General features: G+C 36.7%; 1 long non-coding RNA gene and 1 pseudogene across 1 annotated transcript in view; one reads left to right on the top strand and one right to left on the bottom strand.

Annotated features, from left to right (window-relative positions):
- The window catches only part of LOC141918451 (uncharacterized), a 186,108-nt pseudogene extending 178,241 nt beyond the window's left edge, over window positions 1-7,867 (top strand).
- Window positions 1-18,918, bottom strand: part of LOC141918269 (uncharacterized) — a 495,882-nt gene that overhangs the window by 458,964 nt on the left and 18,000 nt on the right. The window lies entirely within an intron of this gene.

Below are 18,918 nucleotides of genomic sequence, written 5' to 3'. Positions count from 1 at the left end.
GTTACTCTATAACAAGAACTTTCAAAGCTGTAAAATTAAGCAAAAGCTGGGTGACTAACTCTTATTTAAACCCAGCTAACATCTTTAAGATAGCAAGCACTCCTGTGATATATTTCAGATGTCAGACTAGATGATCCAGCAGGTCAGCTCTAGGTCCACTGTGTGCACTCTCCCTTCTCATTCTTAGCCATTCTTCTACACTTTTCTGTTTCTCCCCCTGTAAGAGAGCCTGTAGTGTTTCTCTAATACTCCTCATCATTTTTTCCATCTTCAAGATGTTGCCTTGTCTTCCTGTGTGACAAATGTAAAAGCCTTTGTATTGAGTTCCATATAGCAATATCTCATTATTGGTAAGCTGGTTAGAGATAGTTTGTATGAAACTGCTACATATAAACAATACATTGAATCATCTTTCTCTCTGCCCATCCATCCTTCCTATATTCTTCATTAGATTTGTCAGCCTAAAATAATGCATTACTGGACAGTTTAATGTGGCCCCTAAATTGACAGGTTTATTTATTCTGTTACTATGAAATATTCTGCTTTCCCTTTCAAGTCCTATTCCCCCAGATCCTGTACGCTGTTCCAATCCTCTTACCAGCCTCCAGCCTGATCTTCACTGACAATGGCAGCTCCCTGAGAAATACAATCTGTACCCTCTACTGGATCTTAAAAATGAAAAACATTAATAAAATAAGGTCAAGCTAAGTTAATACTTTAAAAAAAAAATACGCACATTTTTGCATATATAATTTTTTGTATGAATTTGTGGTAGTTTGTTGTGAGAACTGTCTCTGAGAGAGGCAACAGACTTAGACTTTGTCAAGTGAGTTTACACTCAAGAAACAGTCACCAGCCCATGCACTCAGAGACTATGTACTCACTGATAATTCTGAACTTGCAAACACCAGGATTCAGCTTGGAAATCTCATTTTAGGAGTTCTAGTACCTTCTCTTTCAAATAGCGAACATAAATGTTACTACATCTAATCAACACATACAGAGTGATATCTGAAATTAGAAATTCAAATACATGCAACAATCTGCTTGCTAACAATCTCCAGACCAAAAATTATTCAGATAAAGTATTTGGTGAATAATTTTGAATAGCAAATTCATTTGAGACAATCAAAAGCAGCTCACAGACAATCCACAAATGAAAAAAGTTATACATGTTAAATCATTTATTATGAACTATTTTTCATCTCTGTTCTGTTATTTGTTTTTCCATTCCAGGCAAAGACAGCTTTGGAAAGAGCGGGATAAAAAGGCCAAAAAAAACCCCAACCCTTTTCTTTCTTGGCATCTTCAGGCAATTCTTGAGTAATTACCTATTTATTGAGAAGGGAAAGTTAAATGTTGACCCACTCAAGGAGAAAAATGTCCACCCTAGTGAAAAGATTGCATACAAATTTCTAGCCTGACAAGATTGGAAATGAGACTTATAGGCCTCCCAAATACAGGTCTCATAATTAACAGACTTCTAACTATAGCTGCATTGCCAGGTGCAAATTTAATAAAAGATTATAAATGATAGATGAACTGTATTTCCAGCAGCTGTTTGTAATCCCAAGCAAAAGTCTTCATTAAGATAGTGTTAACGTTGTAAATGGTTATCGATTAATTTAAAGTATTGTGAAACATCAAACATTATTCGCTTACAACACTGTGGTGAAAATCAAGCTAAGAAACCATGCTGTAAATAAAGTCTTAAAACATGAAGTTTTAAAACAGACAATCCAAAATTACAATTAATAATGTCAAACTCTCTGCAGTCTTGAACAGGTTGCCCTGGGAATCAGCCGAACTCCTCAGGAGCACAGCTAAGTGCTACCTAAAATCCAGCTGTAAGAGCAGGGTGTTGGTATGCTGGAATTCAAGCCTGCCACATTTTGTTAGATCCAGTGAGACACAATGAAAATGTCAGCTCCGGCACCAATTTTGCTAGAGCTCCTAATCTGAGGAAACTTCCAAGATCAGTAAGGTAGAGTTCTAAGCACAATCAGCTCTGCTGATATGCTCCAAAAGGTACATAAAAATATAATATTTTCTTATAATAGTCCCTTTTGCACAGTCTTAAGGTAAATAGGATTTGCAGAGAATAGAAAGAATATATCAAATATACCCAACCTTCCCTCATTAAAGGCGCAGAGATGCAGAGAGGTGCGAACTCTGATCTGGAGGAGGATGCCTTCTTGACCCACTCTGGGAGTTTCCTGTAACACCAGTATATAGTGCTTTCCTTTAGGAAATCCTACAAACGGCCTTCTCACCTAAAGCCTCCACACTTTTCATAGAGCTACAGCCTCAGAAATGCAAAGAATGGAACATCTCCATTTGGCTCCAAAATTTAGCCCACATTGAGTTATGTCAGACAGCCATTCACTGTTACGCTTCATGGCAAGGGTTTTTACAATGTTTTAGCAAGAAAAACAGCACACAGGAACACCTCCACCACACCCAAACCTGATCATCAATTAGAAAAAAAGAGGTAATCTATGTATCACTTTCAATCAATGTATTTTGTGTAGGCCTTACAAGAAGACAGAACCTATAATCAATGTCCATTAGAAAAATTCACCAAAGAACTTTTCTTGAAAAGAGCTTAAGATTAACCCACACGATTCACATTTTATTTCACATTTTGATTTTAACACATTTCTAACAGAAAAATAGAGAGAGCACCAAACTGTAAGATAAACTCTAGATTTAGAAGATCCACTAGGAATAATTAGATAAATGGTCTCATGGATGCTTAGTAATGATCATTACTTATACGCGTAAAAATTCCTAGATAAAGCTACTGTAAATATTTGTCTCCAAAAGGGCCTTGTTCTTCAAACCCCTTTCCCTTCCTTCCTCACTTTTTTATACTTTACAATATACAGAAGTTTCTAATGACACTCAAATCATGACCATTAGCATTGCCAAAGATGTAAGTGGCTCTAAACACCTGAACTATCTCAGTTTCCAACTAAAGCAGAGCTCCCTACTTCTGAAGAAAGTAACCTCCCTTTTAGTTAAGTTTCTTTCCCTCCTTTCCTCCTACTCAATGGTTTAAACCTCTTTTCCCTCCCTCTTGAGCAACAGGAAGTGAAATTCCATTTGATCATTTGCATGATGAATACACAGCTAAAGGGATACAAAAATTAGTGTGTTGAGTAAAAAGATCACTAAGCCACTATAATAATCATTTATTATTAAATCAGGCAACTGTACTGTATCCTTGGATCTTAGTCTCTCTTTCCTTATTTAATGCACTGTATAAGAAGTAGTCCATACTTAACCTAAACATTTTCTCTTTCTTTATATACTGTACGCACACCTTAAAAACATTCCTTTTCATGTGTACAGAAAGAAAAATGTACTGTATAGAAGAATATTTTCCTGAGTGTTTTGTGGCCCAAATAAAATTGTCATTTCTTACCTGAAAAATAATCCACTGCCATTTTGGAAGAAAATGCCAATAGAGTCAATGTGGTGTGCAAGTCAATTTTTCCCTCTTGAGTTAAAGCACTGCCATGTACAACGTCTGCAGGGAACAAAATTTTGATGGGAATTACATCAGTAAAAAGCCAATGATTTGATCGGATTATTTCCCCCTATATTTTATCTATATAAAGAATAGAACAATTTCGCCCAGTCCAGACTAATATATAGGGGAATATAGGGGAAAATCAGTAATACAGGGAAGCATTGAGATGCTCAGATTATACCATATGATGCAGATAAAATAATTTTAATTCAGGCAGAATGATATGCTTAGGTGATGTTTCAATGGGACATACTGTTTAGGAGTTATGCACCCAAATCAGCTAAACGAGCAACCAGTAAAGTGTTCCTGAAGTTTGATTCCTACTGAATTCTGGAAAACAAATCATACCTCCAGAAAAAAATGAAGTTAAAAAAAATAGAATTAAAATATTAATAATTTTTCAGAGGCCTTGCATGGCCTGCACAGTTAGATATTGAAAATGTGCTTTATGTTAACAAGTCTCCTATGTGAAAGCAAAGAATAAGTGGAAATCATGGCTGCACCAATGTCATTTTTTATGTATAAGCAACAAAAACTGATGTACCAAATTGATATGCTTTACCTAATAACCACCTCCATGTTATGTAATTTTCAATTTTGTAATAGCAGGACTTTAACCTTTAGTATCAACCCTTGGGTAGTGGTTCAATATCCAACAAATGCAACCTGTGTGCTCCTCTTTCAAACATAACTTGTTTTCTTGACATGCTGAATTTTTTAACATATTAGTTATTCTACCTTTTTCCCCCTGCAGTCTGTAAGTTAGTGCACATGTGTACCACATGAAGAAGCTGGCATAAGCAAACAGCAGTCATTTTGACACGACAGATTGGAATAGCACAGAAGGAGCAATTTTGGTGTTTCAGTTTAATAATAGGAAAGATTTGCCCTCTATGGTACATTATGTTAAAAACTCACTTTATAGCCACATTCAGATAAGGTTCTTATTCAGATCAGAAAGATTAACAACTCTGAAAAACTTATTCCAAATGATGAGACACCCATTTGCAAAATACAAGTATAAATTTGTAATACATTCGTAAGATTGGTTAAGGGATCAGAGTATATTGCTTTGCCTTCCATACAATTTTTTACTTATAAATAAAATGCATGTATTTTAGGTCTAACAGAATCAGTTAAGGGGACAACCAAGCTTAGAAACGAAACTACCATATTCAAATATTCAGCCCATTCCACTTATAACTCAAGTCTTCCAAAAGCAAGGAAATTGAGTTAAGACATATGTTATCCTTAGCTGCATGTCCCCATGCTTTTCCCCTAGATGCAACAGTTAAAAGAAAGCATTAGCCTCTACACCGATTCCTGCTTTGTTTCTACCATGCCATTTTCTTCACTTTTATACAGCCTTTACATTATTTCACCTTGGGAGAAAGGAAACTGCATTTTGTAAATAACTTTGAAAGGTGCTGCCTGTTCTGGAGAAGACATAGAAATTTGCTTTATTCTTTTACCTATAGAAAGAGTTATGAAATATAGTAGAAAGATGGATTCAACCACAAGGCAGATAGCTGGTTTCCAAACTCTAGAAAATTTCTGAAGTGTTCAAAGCAGAGGTTTTTGTTCAGTCAGTTACAGAAATAAGGGGCAGCCATAAAAATTAGATCTCCAGTTAGATTTGGAAACACTCGCTTCCCACTAAAGTTCAGGCGTTTAGATCCCTATCTGCTACAAAGATACATTAATTTAATGTATTATAACAAGAAAAATTCATTCTTGCCACAGACATTAAAAAAAATAAAATTCAAAGACAAACCATTCTTCAAAGGAAACAAGGGCCCCATCTGCTGATGTCTGAATGTACTACATTAACACACGCACTACAGTGCTACCACAGATAAGAAAGGTATTGAAATGAATCGCAAAGACAAATCACCACATTAACTGTGCTGCATTCTTCTGGTATCTTTTTTATAGGTTAAAAAAAAAGTTTTTAGGCCTTGGGTCAATCAGTTTCCACAGATGATGAGAGCTTTGTGAAAAAAAATGGGAGACTAGGCAGGAAATTCAGGTAGGAACCCGAGCCCGCACAGTAATAAAATAAGGGAATATAGCCAATCCTATATTTAGCAAAACAAAATTATGTCTACACACGTACAATGAACAGTTATAGAAAATAATAAAATATTACTATTTAAATCTCACCCCAAATGCTAAAACTATGAATGATCAAAATGTCCAAAATCACAACAGAGATATTAAAGCAGAACTTTAAGAGCACAATGAAAGCAGACATCTGGGAAATGTCAAAGTCAAACTTTTCTAAAGTTTAAAACACCTTGTTAAAGAGTCTAATGGTTGTTTATTGAGAGTTCTTAACACTAAGCACTGTTTTGTTTACAGAAATACCACACATAGCAGACTTTACATTATCTTATGGCAAAAAATAGCAGGGAGCTTAATGAAGACAAACCAAATGTCCTTATTACGGACAAGAATATTTCAAACATTGTATCAACATTGTATCAGAGCCAGCAGCTGCATTTATAATCTCATATGACTATATTCCACAATAAAAAAGTATATCATTTTGGAAGTAGTAAAACATTTTTGTTTATATGGCTACAACATAGAAAAGGGTCGTTCTGATGTACCTGGATGAAGCATGTGCCTGGCCTCTCGCCCCAAGCCTAGCAGCTGGCAAATGAACCTCTGATTAAACCTGAAGAAAGCACTCAATAAACTTGCTTCTGTTCTTCTCTCCTGGACTAGCCAGAACTGCAGCCAAAGCACTAGGTGTTTATTTATACGAGCTGTCCCGCACCCCAGAATTGTAACTCTACTGTGGAGAATTCTGGAGTCTCCTTTTATCCTACCTAAATGAGTTTCTGTGCCATAGATCTTGTTTTCAGGTATGATGCTGAAGGTCACCACTGGGCCAGACAGTCAGTGCTACAGGACAAAGTCATTGACTTTCTCAGGAAATAAGAAATGCATAATATATTCCCAGTAAATATTTTCACATAATGATAAGAGCTATGCAAAGGTACTAGACATGCATGCATCTTGTAAAATTCTTAGTCTGCACTACCAAAACCCTACAAAACTTGAAATGATTTCCAGCTGGGCAGCGGTCAGAAGGCAACATGCAAAACATCTCACTGCATGGATAAAAACAATAATTAGAAACTCAGTGCTAGTGAATTTTTCAGTAAGCATGAATATAATCCACACAATAAACAATGCTGGCCTGGCTTTTGACTGAATAAATCAAAATTCAAAGTAGTCTGAATATAGTTCCAAGATGTGCTACCAAAGTTCAAGGCACAAAACAAAACTGTAACTAAAACTACTTCTTCAGAACATATTTAGATCTAGTATGGTTTTCTGTCATTTTCTCACAACTGTATCTTTAGTAGAGTTCCTTCCATCAGCTTTTGTATTAGAAACCTATTTAGAGATGTCCACAGTCTGATTATTGAAATGTACTTCATGCTGAAATATGTTAAATGAGGGATTTGTCCAGTGGAGTAGCTAGATAAAAAAAATCAGCTCGTTCAAAAAAGTGTCTGGGAAAAATATGAGCATTCTCATTCTTGATCACAGGTAACACAAAGTAGCTTTACTATCCCCCTTCATTAGATCAGACATCAATCTCCAATGTGATAATGTATGTCAGGAAAAGTAATTATATCTGCATCAGTTATGAGCATGTTAGAAAAAAAGCTACTGCAACTCAAAGGTGAATCTGCTGCTTTGGGTGAAGCTACATGTTACATGGTGAGCTGATCCCGCTGGCTACTGCTGCTGAAATAGGAAAAGCTCAATGCTGCTGTCTACTCACAACTGTGCACTCCTCACCACGCACTCCTGTCTCCTGCCTCTGGCTCTTCCTGGACCTGAGCCCTTTCAGATAAGTAAAACAGTGGAAAACTGACCCAGCAAGCAAATAGGATAGGATAGGATAGGATAGGATAGGATAGGATAGGATAGGATAGGATAGGATAGGATAGGATAGGATAGGATAGGATAGGATAGGATCAGCTTACGGAATCAAGTCTAGCAAAAAGTTTTACTAGGGCCAAAGCCTGTACAAGGAGGGGGCAGGACTTCATAACTAGGAGGAAGCCTGGGGAGGTGAAGGCATCTTTCCCTTTTGGCAGTGAAAGCACAGCTGTGATTATAATTTCATCCTGAACTTCTCAGCTGTGCTTCTGCATTTCTGCAGCATTCAGAAACCAATGTATTTGGAATAGTGCCCTGACCCTAACACTCTGTTGTTGCTCCTTCACAGGCATGCCAGCATTTCGCTTTGGGTTTGTACATTTGCTTGGGAATTTAGCAGTATCTGATTGCACAGTAGATGAAGAATAAAACTGGCTAGGAATGATAACATTTAAAGTACTTACTTCAACTGCAATCTTACAATCTAAATAACTTTCTAAAAAAGCAAGAATTTGGGATCTTGCCTCTGTAAATGCTTCTGTCAAACACCACTAAGTCCAAAACCAGGTATATGCTCAAGTTAACATGCGTTTCAGTCTCATTGACTTCTATGGCATGAAACATCTAACAAAGACCTATTTGAAATGAACAGTGTTAGGACCTATTTACATCCCAAGTACCACAGATGAACCAGCAACACAAGCGACTGGCTATTTCTTTTCTTGAGCAAACAGCAATATATATCACATAACACATATATAGCTACCCTGTAAATCTCAGCTACTTCCATTGCGATCGTGTATTTCCAAAGGCAAGTAGTTACAATCCTGATAAGCAAATCCCCACTTTTTATTGTCTTGGAAGACACCTTTTTAAATTTTTAAATTAATGTAATGACTTGCTTATAATTCCTTAATGTTTTAAACTGACATCAATTTCATCATGTTTTTTTTCCTTTTACTCATATACACACACGTTGTTTTATATGACATTTCTTACAACTCCCCCTTTCTATTTTATTTTGCCTTTTGAAAAGTCAGTTAACATTCTCTGAGGAAGATATAATATTGAATAAAAAGAAATACATACTTTGAATAAACACAAAATTAGAGATGTAGCTCAGCAGAACTGGGAAAAAATAATTTTGAAATTTAGGTGAAATACTTCACAAACATATTTTAACAATTCCTGATTTATACTTTGATCAGTTCAATATTTTTTTCTCCTCTTTTCTGCCTTTCTCAGCCCATCATACCACATCTTAGCTTTATAGGGGAAAACACAGCATTCCAGAAATCTGATTGGCAGACATAAAGGCTGGCAGGCACAGAGGGTGCCTTTTTGATTTAATAACGATGACTTATATCGTTGTTTAGAAAGAGCCATGAAACAGAATGGAACACTCCTTTCAAACCTAGTATTTCTATACCACTGCTTATGTTTGGAAGAAGCAGCTCTATTTTGGCTGCTTTTGGTCTCTTTTGGAGGCATCTACTGATGCTTACTAACATGTTAATGAACAGCATTGCAGTGGTGAAAGTACTGCATATGAGGCTTTTTTGGAGCTTATTAATACTTCTCTTTTATCACCCAGAGGAGATGCTGTAATGTGACACCTGAAAGTGTGCTGTCTCTGAAGTGCTCCCAGTCACTGCTGGACCACAGAGCAACACAAGGGGCTGAAATGAACATCATCACAAATAAGACTTACATAGAATTTGCAAATACATAAAAAGGAAAAAGCTGAGACTGAAGTTACGGGATAAAAGGAGTGTTCCCATTACTTTTGTCTTTAGTTAGGATCTTACCCAGAGTCCTCATGTTTTAAGTACAGTGCACTATTTGCCATATGCCTAGAACTCATTAAAAAGTAAAGTTACCTTTTATTTATCAATAGTTCTATAACTCCATGTCCTGGGACGTGCATAGTTTTCTTCCAGATGCAGGGAACATTAGGCAGAGTGCATTGTGGAGCTGCTGAAGTCTAAACAAAAAACACCAATAACTTACCATTAAATAAGAAAAGATATAGACATCCAACCCACAAATAAGGAAAGGTTAACTTCCTTTAGATAGGGATATTGAGTTTGAAACTCCAGGTGTGTATGGGGATGTGTGATTTTCAAGTCTCCCTCATCTTCTAAGAACTTCAGGTACACCAAGGAAGCACTTAAAAAAGTATTTTGTCCCTGTATCAGCAATCTGGTCCAAATATTTCCCTTCCCAGGGAACCGTAACTACTGTTTAGGTGATGGCTGGGTGGGAGCTTTCTACCACTCAAAAGATATCTCATCTCTTACTATGAAATGACCCTTAAAATTGTTATTGCATTAGATTATAATTGTAGTGTATTTAGCTGTGAAACTACATGGACATTTTTGTGCCTCTACATTTCTAAGTACTCTCCCTACTCGTTAAGTCAAACAGCATTTTGTTTTCAGTGTTCAGTGCTGACTATCCATGGAAACAGAGGCATTGCATGCACATGCACACTGTCTCTGCTCTTTCACAGAGAATTTACATCTGCTTTTCCTGGGTTTCGTTCTCTTTCAGATCAAGGCTCTCCGCTCTTTCCATACAGAGGAAACCTTGCAATAACAAATAGCTATGTCCAATAACCTAACTATAATGGAAGTATGCTCAGAGGAAATTGATAGTGTTGCCAACTCTCATTATTTTCCTATGAATCTTGTGATATTTGCTATTTTTCTTAAAGCCCTGACTGCTGAAATCATATGAATAAATGTGAATCTGAGCTTCCATTAAAAAAGTGTCTAGATTTCTCAAACATGAAAACCTAAAAATATGAACTGATGTACTCAAAAGGTCTCGAACAACCAAAGGTAAATTAAAACAAACAAAAACAAAAACAACAAAAAAAAAGAGGGGCGTCAAATGTTAAATTACATCATCATTTTAATATAATTTCTTACTTTCAACTCAATCCTGAACACTTGGATTTGACAAGTAGTGCAAATTGGCTAAAATCCTCATATAAATGCTAGGCACAAAGTAAGGAACAAGTGCAAGAAGAGGGAGGAATTCTCCTACTTAGGACATGAATCAGCTACCCAGAAAAGTGTTTCTGGCCTGGAGTTGGAGTAGTAGCACTGAACAGAGCTTCATTGCCAAGTCCATCTTTGCTACCCATGCCTTGCTGTACCTCTCCCCCAAGGGGTGCTATGCTTCAAAGGCTGGAGCTTTGAACTATTCAAAAAGGATTTACTATTTTGTACACTCAGATATTTCTTTTTGTCTGTGGATCCTACTAGTAAAGGATGTGGTTACTTCAGAAGGACCAAAAATTTCTCTCTGTGCAAGTAAGTAAAGTTAGGTTTTATTTTTAATGGCTATAACAAAGCCATACATCATTTGTGAGCCAGTTTGTAATGGAGACTCCCACAGCAATACAGAGAACTGTTCACAAGGGCTATCATGAACACAGGATCTGGTACTCAGAGAGGATATTGCTTTTTCCCATGCAGAATTATTTTTTAAAAGTAATTAATAATATACTTAACATAAATTAAGAAAAAAACCCCAGTAACCCACCAAGCTTGCAGTTTAAGCCACAAAAAGGACATAGGTGTGAAAGCCCAGATGCTGGAATGACTGATATTTAGGAAAATAAAGAAGCATTTTCCTATAATTCATTTTTAATTGTACACTGAGAAGAATGGAATGATGTGCTTAGAGTACAGTGACTCACAGGCCTACGGCCACAATCCTTGCCTCTCTGCCAGTATACCGGCATCCTTCTCTTTGCACCGGAGGTGCAGGAAGGCAGCCTGGTCCTCAGCTACACTTCTCGATAATATCAACATGACAGAATTTATCCTATCTCACACGGCCTCAGATTTAGTGGGAGACAGGTCATGCTTCCTCCACTCTCTTTCAGAGAATCTTATTAGTCTACAATACATAGTTCTTCATGTAAATTCAATAACTACAGAGAGGGAGAAAAACTAACAGAAAATATCTTACCAGATGGAGAAAATTGAAACATTACCCTTGTTTCTTTGCCAGCACAGATCCATTCTGACAGGTTGGAAATGATTTATGGTTGGGGGGGCATGGAGGAAAAGAGTATGGGGAGAAGGAAATATACTTACACTAGCAGATATATTATTAATTGCTGTACAGTGTTCAAATCTTTGCATTGTTTTGCATGCAATTAGTTACAAGGCTTATATATGCAGCAATGTTTGCATGCTGATCTCTGCATGAGACAAATAAACCTCGAGTATATGATGCATGTTAGAAATTGCTTTCAAACCACTGTAGGAGACGCTGTGGTAAAGAAATGATACAATATGGCAACTCAAAAGCTGCATTCAAGGAAACAGATTACCTTTGAATATATGAATAGGTAAATACTACAGCATGTCCAAGATTAATACTGATCATTACTATTTTAATATATAAAACATTATGGATATTGCTACCCAGCAGTGATCAGGCAGATATCTAGTCTTCGTAAATTAAAACCAGATATTTTTCTGTATCTAATTGATTTTTACATTACATTAGGCAGCGAAGGCTGCAACCTTCCATGACAGTATCTAAATAAACATTTATTAAAATATTTTAATTAGAATAAGAGGGAAAATATTGTTTCCAATTATGTTTTCAGAAGGAAAAAAATCAGACCTATTAAGAATTAATGTAAACATAAGTGTAATGTAACATTTAAATGCAATAATTATGCCATGCGATTTATGCAATGTGAGTTATTTCTAATTCCTAATCTTTTAAAAAAGGACTACTTATACTAATGCATTTATTGCCTCTTGCATCTTATGGCTTTGATCTTGAAAAATAATAAGGGACACTCTAAAATGTGAATAGTGATTTTTACAAACTGAGGCATATCTGTGTTGAGCAGAAACTCACAGAATTTATCTTACAGATGCACAAGACATAATGGTCATTAATAACACTCCTCTGCCAGGGCAGGAATGCCTCCCGCTCTAAAATGCTGAGGTGCTTTGTCTGGTCTAGCTGTAAATGTCCCAAGTGACTGGGCTTCTGTCATCTCCCTTGGAATACTAACCAGGCAAAAACTTATTCCCAGGGGATTCTGCAGGGATTGTTAGCGTCTCCAAATGACTTATAATTTTTAGCTATATACACGCATATACCTGTGTGCACAGATATTTTGGCTCCTTCTATTCTTTTTTATGGAACAGTGAATTTCAGATGCTGACATGATTTAGCACAGGGAGATTGAGTCAGGCACAGTAGGCTGCTATTATCTATAGCTTATAGTACTGATAAGTTGTCATGCCTTATTGAAGACATGCATTTCTTGATAGTATAATTCCACACCACCAGATATATACACATGAAGGGGAATTAGTTTATGCATCACAAACCAGGCAAAACTTGGTGTGGAAGTGAGGACAGCATCCTCTTCGTTTCAGTCAGGAGCTGGCAAGCACATGACTGTCACTGCAGGGAAGCAACCAGGGAGTCTTCTACACCATTTAGTTTAAGACATTATCACTTACCAAGAGCTGCTGGAAGAGTTTCTGGCTGTCATATAAAATTTGGCTCACTGTTCTTGACATTGGTATAATCTTATAGAGACACTAAAGGTACTGTAAGAGTGACTGGTTAAGGAGGATGGGGTTCCTACATTTTTTAAAGCAGTAATTAAGTCCTGGCCCAATGAAAGAACTTTTGAAATGGGCATTTCAGTAATGAATGTATGCCTGCATCATGCAAACAGAAATGGAGGCTCCTGAGGAAAACAGGCTGACACAGCCATATCAGCTGTCCATCTTTCCCTTGATGACTTTTGACGAGTTTGAAGCAAATCTCAAAGTACTGGAATTGGTAAATGAGAGCAGGAGTATGCCATTTTATTCTTCTCTGAGAATCAAACACGAAAACACAGTGCAAGACCTAAAGCAACATCTGAAGTTCACTGACTTCATGTCATACCCTTTAACAATAAATATACTCCTTTGAAGTAACTGAATATAGACACCTTTATTAGACAAAATTTAGGCTGTTTTACTCAATTGCTTATTACCTTAAAAATTACTCTCTCATGAGCCTTGCTGCCTGTTAACTAGTGCCTTCATTTTCATCTCCAGAAATTTCTCTTTTGAGAGACTGCAGTTGTTTCTAGATATCTCCATAAAGGATCCTATTTTTGTGCCCTTCATTGCAAAAGTATTCATGGAGGGGGAAAAAAAAGAAGGAAAAAAGCTAGTCCCAATCTAGACCTTCCAGAGGCAGACAAGGATGGCAGAAAAGAACTCATTATCAGAAAAAAATATCTTGGAGATATAAATACTTTCCTTGGATAAAAAGAGTATTCTCAAATACAAATGTGTCTTATTCATCTCCCTCTTCAGCTCCAAGAGGCTAGTCCCTGTCATTCCTCATAATGTTTGTGACATCATTGACATTCATTCCCTTCCTCTTCCATCAAGTGTTTCTGCACGTCTGTAACATACTAACCATAAAAATCAAATGTTTAATATTTCCCATTCATATAGTCTCATAGACTACAAGACTGCTGTCTTGCTGGCACCCTTCCATTCCATCTCGTTTCAACCACTGCAGCATTACCGCATAAAGCAGAGAGCATGAACACACCATCTCCATCCCCTTTGCCATTCATTTTCAGGGCTTCATCAAAAATGTCCATGGATTCTACACTCACTTCTGGTCTACACCTTATTACAATCTACCAACACTGAAAGAGCTGATATTGCCTTTGTTCTCTCTTTTAAAAAAAAACCAACAAAAAACCAACCCACAAATCACTGTCTTCTTCAAGGCCAGTATTTCACAACACAACATGACTACAGTTAGTAAATCCATATTTAGTTTCCTAAATTAGTAAGCACTTAAATTTTAAATACTAAGTGCTCAGATGTTAGAAAGAATGTTTAACAGCTTAACTTTAGTCCCTTGTTTATTAAAATCCTAGTTTTGGCTCTCTTTTACATATTTCACTTACACAAATATCATAACTTACTCAGCACAGAATGCCTCTAATATCATCATATCACTCTGTGCAACAGATCCTCTATATTGCCTTTGCATCCAACCTTACATATATAATCCTGTAAACGTCTTCACAGGAGGAGGGGGTAGGATTCAGGCACTATCACCCAACATATAAAGAAAAAAAAAACCCAACTTGACACTTCTGAAGTGCTTTTTAATTATAATTTATTTTAATTAACATTTGCTATTTTACAAATGTTTTACTGTAAGCACATATTCTCAATGTTCTATGCTTAATTTATAACTAAATTCTGTTTGACTTTTTTTTTAATGTTCTACATCAGAGGCATCAGAGTCAGAGTCCTTGCAGATTTTAAAGATTAAAACACTGCTGGGGCTCAGATACTAATATCCATTTCCCTGAGTTAGCACTGATGGACTTGAACATACCTTCTTGCGACAGAATTTGCAGTATGTGGCATTTTTTGCATGTTTATTTTTAAGGCAGTTGCAGTATAAGAGATTCATTTTGGCAGTCATGTTAACTTCATTTTTACCACAGTGGTAACAAATATCTGAATTTCCAGCAAGAAAACCCCTCCAAGTTTTCAGGATTGTTATTTTCATACTCAACACAGTACTTCTAAGTATTGCTGTACTAGATAGAGATTTGTGAGCCACTGTGTTTAGCAGCTCCCTTCCAAGTGAATTACACCTATCTTACCAACAGCCATGCAGAAGCAAAAGCTCAGAAATAATGCATACACTGTGCAGTGGCATTTTTGCCAGCCATGGGCTTCTCAGAACTGTACAATTTCCCCAGTGCTTGAACTGCCATTATAGTAGGTAATCATTAGATTTATCTTTTATATAATTTGTAACATCTTATAGTATTATATGTGCATTTATGTAGCCTCATTACTGCCAGGAGTCCTCTTTAACTGAGATGATAAGTAAATAAAGTAGAAATTACACACCAACAGGAACATGGAATATGTTGTTTTACTGTATGTCTGAGAGCTCCCTTTAGCAAAGCTAATCTGTGCAGCAGTTACCATTATTTCTACCTCAGTGAGCACTTCCTAATTGCTGTGTTATTGCTTGTGAAGAAAATATATTATTAAAGTCCACAACTTATGACTTGTTGCACATCTATACATGGAAGGAAAAAAATCTTTTCATTTTCATCAGGCCTTAATAGGTTTTGAACAGGATGATCAGCTGAGGCTGTTTTTCTCTTGCAGATCTGTTCATTACCATTTCATAATGTCAGTGGCTCCTTCTAACAGTCAAGATGCATTCATCATTTATTCAGAAACCTGAAAACATTACTAAACCAAATCTACTTAATTCTCTATGAATCAGCTCAGGCCTATTTCGGTAGCAATTTGTAATAAACAACAATTATAAGCCCAAAGGAATTAGTATTCCTTTTTAGCTGTTAACGTTTTATACCCAATTATTGGTCCACTGCCAGATAATGATCCATAGAGCATTAGAACTGTGTATTAATATTACCTTTACAAATGCAATAATACTCAGTGGAGGATAAAGTTTTGATGGACTTCTCTTGTGTGCTAGCTAAAGCTCTACATCGTCGGGAAAAAAAGTCAGCATTAGTACTTTGTTCTGATGGGACTGCTAAGAACAGGGTGACCTTCAAAGTTTGGCAATATAATCAAAATGGCAAACAGCAGCCACTGAAATTAACAGAGAAAATAACTTCAGGATTTTTTCATGCTCAGAATTACTGAGATGCCAAGATTTACAGAAAGTAGGGCTTATGAAAAGATTTTAGGAAACAACAGAATATTCTGCATTCTTCCAGTTAAAAGTAGCAATTATGAGACTTATCTCTTCCAGTGAGCAAGCCAACACTCAAGAATTCCTGAAAAGATGATCGGCTTTCATTCACTCATGGCCAGATTGTACCATTTTTGTCTGTTTTGAACAGTGAGTATTACTTACTTTTACAGGATGTCTGGTATAAAACATACAAATCATTTTTAGAGCTGTACTCCATAGATTCTACCTGGGAATAATACTGTAAATTCATCCTAAGAATAAATATTTGCCATTTTAAAGTTGTCTTAATACATAGCTAAGGTGTGGCTGCATACAGAAAATAAAAAAGCCAAACCCAACTCTTGTAACCTAGAGCGGCTTCTGCACAAAACAGAGTTCTGGAAACTAAGAAGAACAGAATTTAATAAACATTTCAAACAGAACACTGACATGCCGATTGTGTTAATAATGGCAGGGTTTCAGTACACTGAAAACCAGTTTACATTCATAGTATTGATGTTCCTTGCTAAAGATCTCAGTTCCCAGATTTGATTCCTGTTATTCCTAGGTATCCTGCATCACACTCATGAAGCTGAGAGGATGTTATTATTTGTTCTTATTATCAAGACCCCAGAGAACTGTGAAAACTAAAAAGCCATTCAAGAGTTGAGCTTCCACTTAAAGCCCTGTTTGTTTTTTCCAAAAATATATGGTCTGTTTCTATTGCCACCCAGAATGAATAAGTGATAGAGAGAACAAATATATTTGTCAGCACTAGAGACCAGCCATAGGATGTCCACAGTGAAAAGCAGTTCAGATTAAAGGATGAGGGTGCATCCTTTCCAAAGCACCAAAAGACCTAGAGGCCCTTTAACAGGATCTCTCTAAAACATCTGGGTATCTAATTGCCATTGTCTGCAAAGAGAGTTAGGATCCTGGGTGTTTTTAAAAACTCCACTAGCTGCCTCTACATCTTCAGGAGCTTAAATGCCCTTAAAAATTTGCCATAATAAGGCCCTCAGCAGGCATCTTCAGAAGCTCATATGTTCTTTGGAACAGGCAGAGACAGAGAGGGAAATAATGCTACGTTTTGATCAGAGCAGTAGCAAACATTCAGCATCTTATGTATTCTCTTCCCTTTTACATGGAGAAGTTGATGACAGTCAGGTATTTCTTTGATGCAAAGCTGTTTATTTTCAAATATATATATATGTCCTGTTCCCCTGAACACAGTGGGAAAACAGCACTTGCTCAGGGCAGTATGCTGCTTTTTTCCAGCCTGTGCTGAAGGGCTCCCCTCTAGCTTTCTTTCAGGATCATGTTACAAGCATCTTGATTTTCCTGCCCATCCTCCCTCTGCCATACTGACTCTGTCTGGTCTTTCCTTCATCTGTAGCACTCAAATGTCCTCTTCCTCTTTCCCCACAAGGATGCATTTCCCAATTTCTGGCTTTGCGTCTAGTCCACAGTGAAATTCCTTCCTCCGTGTAGCTCAGCTCCTGTCCTGAAAGTCTAGCCTTAGCTTAGGTTTTCAAGGGTGTCTCAGCTATCTTACTACATAGCACTTTAATGATTTCTTATGTTTGTCCTAGATGAATGGCAGCTCTTACACATAGCACTCTTCATCAACTCCCCATGTAATATACTGAACAACGGATAACCTAGACTTCACATAAAGCTATAGGTTGTGCTACTTTTTAAAGATCACATCATCATCTAAACAGCTTCGAATCCAACACTCTGAAGACTTCACTATTGGATTCACATTTCAAGGTATGTTTTAACAAAAAGCATCTCATTAAAAACTCATGCATTAGCATTTTAGACACTTGAGGACTTGCTGGAACAAATTTTACTCTGAATTGCAACAACCAAGTTCCTTGCTACTTTATTTCCTAACAATGACTTTGTATCCTCATGTAAAGATATTCTGCAGCAGGAAAAAAAATGCTAGAGAAAAAAAAGCCTGTCAACAAGGAGACTCAAGTGAGAGTATGGTGGGAGGGTGGAGCTCATCACCCAACTCTCCCTGTAAACAGAAGGAGTATGTAAATGAAAAGTACATACCCAGCCTGGAATGCATTTTGATCTATCTAAACATCAGGAACACCCATAGAGGCATAGCAGCAGCATTAGTGCTGCAATAGTACACGCAATGTAGCTGATAACACAGACCATAGTAATTTCTCTTAGAAGTGGGTTCACAGCTAGTCCAATCACAGATTGCCACAGTGGAAATCACTGGAATCTCCTTCTTGCATTCCAAATGCTGCAATCAGTAAAAGCATCAGGCACTAAAAAAATAAATAAAACCCTCTTTTTTACCTGAGGCAAAAGCCAAAGCTTGCTACTATAATACCCAAATGGAAATAATTAGTCCTTGGCTTTGCAAGTGGTAAAAGCAAATAGGTTCTTTTACGTGCAATTAAAACTATACCACATACTGGATTCATTGCTATTGATAGTCGTTAGGATTTTCAGGCTGTAGGCACAATTTCCTAACAAAACATTGGTGATTACTACTCTAATATAGTATAAATAATGTCAGAAAATACCATAAGATTCCTTCATCCTTACAAAGAACCTCAACAAGCAGAACGCACCTTTCCTAAGTAGAGACTGCACTTGTTATGCCATTATGATATGATATCATGAAGCACCTTAAAAATATCCAGCATCTTTTTTAACAACCTAAGCTTACTCCATTGGGAAAGATTGACTTTAATTTC

Source organism: Strix aluco, chromosome Z (genome assembly GCF_031877795.1).
Source record: "Strix aluco isolate bStrAlu1 chromosome Z, bStrAlu1.hap1, whole genome shotgun sequence".
Lineage (NCBI taxonomy): Eukaryota > Metazoa > Chordata > Aves > Strigiformes > Strigidae > Strix > Strix aluco.
The sequence above is the reverse complement of the archived record's forward strand: the minus strand, read 5'-3'. Positions and strand labels throughout refer to the sequence as shown.